The 7,454-nt window shown below is 32.2% G+C and overlaps 1 pseudogene; it reads left to right on the top strand.

Annotated features, from left to right (window-relative positions):
- The first annotated feature begins 3,798 nt into the window (after positions 1–3,798).
- LOC149223924 (uncharacterized) lies at positions 3,799–4,033 on the top strand (annotated as a pseudogene).
- The last annotated feature ends 3,421 nt before the right edge of the window (positions 4,034–7,454 follow it).

The raw sequence follows: 7,454 nt of genomic DNA, 5'->3' as shown, positions 1-7,454 counted from the left end.
ACTATTACCTTTTTCTTCTTGATTTGTCCTTCTATCTTGATGGTTTGAGGAGTGGTAATTCCCGCCAATGCATTACAAGATATGGTCGGATTTATTTGTTCTTCATCTAGGCTTTGTTCCTGGAATATATCCTCTTCTTTTGACCTTTCTTGCTCCTTTTCTTCTTCCTCTTCACAATCTATGTAGAATAATTTCTTCTCAGCACACTTATGACCTTTTGTGTATTTGCTATCACAATTGTAACAAAGCCCTTTTGCTCTTTTTCTTCCAATTGTTGTGGTGTCAACCTTGTAGGTTGTGGAAGACTATGGGCAACAACACTTCCGTCTTTATAGTTGTGAATGGTATGCTTCCTAGTTGCCATAATTTTGCTTTCCATTTTTCTTGCTAACCTGAATGCCTTCTCTAATGAATCAGGTTCCCAAAGGCGCACATCATGTTGGATATTATCCTTTAAAGACCCTATGAACACATCAATCCTATGCTCCTCTGGAATATCTTTTACCCTTATGTTCAATTTTTGGAACTCCTCAATGTGCTCCATTATTGAACCCTTTTGTTTGAGACTTATCAATTGGCTAAAAAAAGTGTTGCTTTTTGTATCCTCATAATGTGCTATCAATTCTTCCGTAAAAATTGCCCAAGTGATAAATTGTTTACGAGAACAAAGCCATTGATACCATACAAACTGATTTGGTTCCAAATATAAAGTTGCCATACGTACCTTTTGTGTGTTTTGCACATTATTGAGATCGAAGAATTGCTCCATCTGTAATATCCATGTGGCGGGATCCTTGCCATCAAACTTCCTCATATCGATTTTTGGAACATGGTGAGTCTTCGATCCAACATTAGAGTCTATGGAATCATGATTAACATTTCTTTTGTTCTCATCATGAGTTTCCTTTACTACCTTTTCACCATTAGTGACCCTTTCTTGTAGCAACTTCTTCAATTCATTCATCTTATCATCCATGCCATCAATTTTAGCGTCCATGCCATTCACCTTAACTTCCATGCTATCCATCTTAGCTTCCATGCCCTTTATCTTAGATTCCACGCCATTTACCTTAGATTCCACGCCATTTATCTTAGATTCCACGCCACTTATCTTAGCTTCTGTTAGCTTTTGTGAGCGTGACATTTGTTGCACTTGTTCTTGTAATTTTGATATATCATGTAGCATTTCTTCCTCTTCTTCATGAGTCATGCTAGAGCTTTCAGGTTCCTTACTAGGTGTTTGCATTTTCTTTCCTCGGGGCATCAGTTACCGATAATAATGCTTTACTATGCCCTTTGAATTTCGTTAAACCAAGCTTACACAAAAATTAAAAAAAAAACTACACACCTTTTTTCACTTTATAGAAGCCTGATATTGAATCTGATGTATCTCTGTAATTTCGGATCATCCAATTCTGAAATTGCTACCTGTAGTAGCCTTCTATGTCCTCTTTCCAATGCCACAAGTCTGAGCCAAATTGGATTCTCCAAGGAAGAGTTATGTGAAATCTCCCACAGTGACTTGCTTTTAGACTGGTTCAGTAGAGCGAACTTGTACGACGTGCCACGAGTCACTGTTTCAACCTTTGAATCTGAAACACACACACAAAAACTACAGTCCGTCCTCTTTCTGTACCTTCTTACGAAATTTCAATCCGATCCCCAGAGAGAAAGTTATGACGATTTTCCCCAGGTCACCTGTTTTGAATGTAATTCAGGAGTCTGCAAAAAGACCAACTTCCTCAGATCATATCTCCACAAATATCACGCGAAAAGCTCTGAAATTCGGACCCAAGGTTCAGCGCGATTTCTTCTCAAATGGGTTTTTTTTGCGACTTCTGAAACATCACAGAAAAAAAGTTATAGCGAAAATGCCACGATGACCTGTTTGGAGCAGCGAAACCCTAGAATCCAAAGCTCTGATACCAAATGTTATGAAACCAGCTCACAAAAAGATAGAAAAGAGAGATCCACGCCTTAGAATTCAGCCTCTTCGAGGGGGCAACCTCCTTTACATTACATAAATGAACAATTCTTGGATGATACAAATGACAAAACCTCCTTTCTATATATAGGAGTCTAAGGAGTCACAATATAATCCAGCCGACCTAACAATAATAATATAAAGCCACAAAAATAACAATAGAGGGATTCTATGGGGCACAGAAATAACAATATGGGGGTAATAGGGGCACAACAATATAAATAGGGGGTATAACTACAATAGTAATGGGGTAATCACTAGTATTATAGGGACCCAATAGTGTATGTTCATATTGCATGGTGAATACATGCAAATATATCTATATACATAATATATAAGTCGTTGCATCAACTCAAAAGGGTTAGAATCATTTTAGATTAAACCTGCAAAAAAAATTGTTTTCATACACAATGATTTATGTAGGATTTTAAGGTTTTTGTGCATTTGAACACCATGATACGCTAACTTATAAGGCATATCAAATATTGGATATGTGTATGTGTATTTTGAATTTTGAATAATGGTGGGTGTGGTTGCATGGAAGGAGTCCAGGCCACGAGACCGAATCTACAAGAGCCAAATAGTGGTCGACCTCCAATGAAAATTGATGTATCCCATGCAGGTAGGGTGGCGTGCCAGAACAGTTGGGTCCACGAAGGTCGCAGAGATATAGTTGTAGTAATAGGTCATTAAACCATGAATAATGACACCGAAGAGGTTAACGTGTAAACCAATTCCGAGGAGGGTGGTTGGGTAACGTTTTATGCCTTGCAAGGACTCGGAATTTGGATGAGGATGGAGGAACCCTAACTTTTCGAATGGTGGGAGGCTTGTTATAGGGCGAGCGGGTTTGAACCTGAAAATGATCACAATCGTTGGATGATTGTGATATTAACTGTTGGATCTTTTGGTTCTGCATCTTTTTGTTAACTATTATGTAAGTTGAAAACCAAAATTACTTCTATCATCCGATATATTTTTTTTAGCGATTAAAAGGAAAATTTTAAGAATGGAAAACTATCTTGAAATTTAAAAACATTATGGAATATCATTAGACCTTAATATGTAAATATAAAATGTTTATTACGTCATAAGGCGTTTCCCTCTGAGAAACACTTTCCTCTTGCCTACTTGTCATCTTTGTGCATCATTGGATTAAATGTTAGACGATTAGAAGAAGTTTAGTCGTTCAATCGTCCTAAAGTAGTTGGAAAAAACTGTTATTAAACTTAATCCCTTATATTAAGGTTCATATGTAGGCAGTACGGCTAAGGGGTAACCGCCCACTTCCCTTGGTCGACGTTGTCTCAATTGCAACCTATTCTCTTCAGTGTGAGCTCTGTTATCGGTGTTGCAAACCCTAAGTGAATTCAGCTCTTGAGCTATGCATGCGGTTGCTTCGCTCACAAACCCTAAGTGAATTCATCTCTTGAGCTATGCCTGAGTGAGTACCACAACTTTCAAATTTAATTATGTTTATGCAGGTTTGCTTATAACTCATTTTTTTCCCTACCTTTGGCTATTAGATGCATCTCTGTTGGTTGGTGTTTCTTAATGTCAGTCACAATGTTTAAATTCTTTGTGCTCTGGCTTCAAGGAAATCGAGGTTAACTTCCTTTTCTGTTCTTAAGGAACCCTGTTCTGGTTAAATACCCATTCATCCACACCTTGTGACTAATGTCGATAATGTTTTTGTTTAGTGCAGCGTCCACTGGTTTTCCAGGAAATTTTGCCCTAGTGTTGTCCTTAGGGTTTGGTGCAGGTTAGGGTTTTCGTTTCAAGATTGTATTTGTCTAGACAATTTGACTCTGGTAATGGCGATTCTGAAGACGACGGTAACAACTGATAGGAAGTGGCTAGAAATGGCCCCTCCGCGGAGAGTATGTGTGGGAAGATGACAGGCCTTTGGAGAAAACACTGCGGCCAATCGCAGAAGAGCGCAGTCTCAGTAATGGCGAGCTCCTGGATGGCCTTCGCCCTACTTTTCCTGCTGTCAGTGGCTTCAAGGCGGAGGGCGATAATGAAATATTTGCGTCCTCAGAGTGTTAAAGATTTTCTCTGCAGGTCTAGAAATCTTCTTGAAAGTCTTGAAAATCAGGGAGCTGTTTATGGGAATCGATGCGTGATCTGGATAATCCGTCTGTAATGGACTTATTCTTCTGTAATTACCCAAATTTGTAACATATTTTTTACTCTTACGAAATTACGAAAATATGTTGAGAAATACGTGGAATTGTGTTCTGAATGGGTTAGGCTCATTTCCGCTGACATCTATATGATTGGCATTATTTGAAGATTAAATTGGGGTTTAATTATAAACATAAAATTTGATTGTTGATATTTAAAAAATTAAAACATATAAACGTGTTTTTTTAAACACTTTCATTGAAATTCATATTCATATTTATACTATACACTATACTTACCTAGAGCTACTGCCACCATTACGTCATAGAACCATATAATTTCATTGAAATTCATATTCAAATTTATATTATACACTATACTTACCTAGAGTTATTGCCCACCATTACCTCACTGAACCATATAATTTTATCGTAATTTTATGGATTTAACCTAACCTAACCTACAAAACTAGATTATTAATATTGAAAATTTATAAACATAAAATTTGATTTTTGATATTTAAAAAATTCATATTCAAATATTTTCTAAACACTTTCGTTGAAATTCATATTCAAATTTATACTATACACTATACTTACATAGAGTTACTGCCCCATATAATTTCATTGAAATTCATATTTAAATTTATACTATACACTATATTTACCTAGAGTTACTACCCCATATAATTTCATTGAAATTCATATTCAAATTTATACTATACACTATATTTACCTAGAGTTAATGCCCACCATTACGTCATTGAACCATATAATTTTATCCTAATTTTATCAATTTAACCTAACCTAACCTACAAAACTAGATTATTAATATTGAAAAATATTGAAAATTTATAAACATAAAATTTGATTGTTGATATTTAAAAAATTCATATTCAAATTTATACTATACACTATACTTATCTAGAGTTATTGCCCGCCATTACGTCATTGAACCATATAATTTTATCGTAATTTATAATTTTATCAAGTTAACCTAACCTAACCTAACCTACAAAACTAGATTATTAATATTGAAAATTTATAAACATAAAATTACTTACCTAGAGTTATTGCCCACCATTACGTCATTGAACCATATAATTTTATCGATTTAACTTAACCTAACCTACAAAACTAGATTATTAATATTGAAAATTTATAAACAGAAAATTTGATTGTTGATATTTTAAAAATTAAAACATATAAATGTGTTTTCTTTAAACACTTTCATTGAAATTCATATTCAAATTTATAGTATACACTTTATTTACCTATTACTGTTGTTACCTAGAGTTATTGCACCTAGTAAGAAATTAATTTTTCCACTGCATATATTGATAAAACACTTTCATTGAAATTAAAACATATAAACATGTTTTCTTTAAACACTTTCATTGAAATTCATATTCAAATTTATACTATACACCATACTTACCTAGAGTTACTGCCCACCATTACGTCATTGAACCATATACTATAGTTATCTAGAGTTTTGCCCACCATTATTTATGCAAGTCTTTGCACCTTAGTAAGAAATTAATTTTTCCATTGCATATATTGATAAAACACTTTCATTGAAATTCATATTCAAATTTATACTATACACCATACTTGCCTAGAATTACTGCATTACCATATACTATAGTTACCTAGAGACAATTACCTAAAGTTAGTGCCCACCATTATTTATGCAAGTCTTTGCACCTTAGTAAGCAATTAATTTTTTCACTCCATATATTGATTTGAAATTTTTTTCAAAGCATAATTTGCAGGTTGAGTGGAAAGGACTAAACTTCCTAATTATTAGAAATCTAAATGGTGAAATAAGTAAAGAAAAGATGTTGAAAAATAATTAAGTTATAAAATTTGGGAAAATTATATATAATGAATTTTATGTAAATTTATTCATTATAATTTTTTTTTGGATGATTTATCTATTAATTTTATTCTAGGATGATATTCATTGATTTGAATATATTCATTTTTGTTGTTAGAAAATGATTAAATAAATTACAATATAGAAAAATTGTAGTATTTACTCTTTCTTTCTTTTTCTTTTTTTCAACTATTAATTTTACTTTGATTTTGGGTTTTATTATTAAAATTCATAAAAATAAGTGCATATGGGTAGCTCAATTGGTAGTCACCATGTTATGAAGTATTATGTAAACCATAAGATTCAAGTAGGTCAAGTCATATATATATATATATATATATATCTATATATATATATATATATATATATATATATATATATATATATATAGATATATATATATATATATATATATATATATATATATATATATATATATATATATATATATATATATATATAATTTGTGAATATTAAGCATTATAAGTGAAGTGACTTTATTGAAACTAAGTAATTTCTATAAAAAAAGAGAATTTACTCATCATAGGGTACAATGTTGCACTTGAATGGTGCTAAGTACAAAGTAGAAGGAATGTTTACGAGAGATTTTTCGGCGTAAATCACATGAAATATCATTTGTCGACGCATTTCGAACCAACCAGTGTGGTTCATCGTCAGGACAAGTTGAAGAAACAGATCCAGCTTTGCATGTTAAATAGTTTGAGCAGAGCCTCCAACGGCTAACTTGACCAACGGCTAAATTTGACTTTTGGACTAGGGTCATAATTTTTTTTTTTAATGGAAGTTAGTTATATTAGGTGACCATGCCTATAAATATATATAAAATATATATATAAATATATAACGTAATTTTAATTGGTTGTTAAGTTAATAGTTAGTTAAAAAGGTATTATTTAATAAATACATTAAAAAATTATTTAGTAAATTAAATGGAAATGATTCCATTTAATTTACTAAATAATTTTTTAATGTATTTATTAAATAATACCTTTTTAACTAACTATTAACTTAACAACCAATTAAAATTACGTTATATATTTTTATATATATTTATAGGCATGGTCACCTAATATAACTAACTTCCATTAAAAAATAAAAATAAAAATTTACGACTCTGGTCCAAAAGTTAAATTTAGCTGTTGGAGGCTCTGCTCAAACTATTTAACATGCAAAGCTGGATCTGTTTCTTCAACTTGTCTTGACAATGAACCACACTGGTTGGTTCGAAACGGGTTGACAAATGATATTTCATGTGATTTACACCGAAAAATCTCTCGTAAACTTGATATGGATCACAGAAGCCTCAATTCTACAATAGAAGGAATGTTATCAAGATAATTAATTGGAAAAATAAATTTGTGAATGATAATAAAAATGAAATCTAAATAAAAAAAGAAAGAAAATATAATAAATTTATAGATCTTATAGTCATATATAAGGAATA

Source organism: Pinus tabuliformis, chromosome Q (genome assembly GCF_031772625.1).
Source record: "Pinus tabuliformis cultivar Carrire ecotype Pingquan chromosome Q, CPIR1, whole genome shotgun sequence".
Classification (NCBI taxonomy): Eukaryota; Viridiplantae; Streptophyta; class Pinopsida; order Pinales; family Pinaceae; genus Pinus; species Pinus tabuliformis.
The sequence above is the reverse complement of the archived record's forward strand: the minus strand, read 5'-3'. Positions and strand labels throughout refer to the sequence as shown.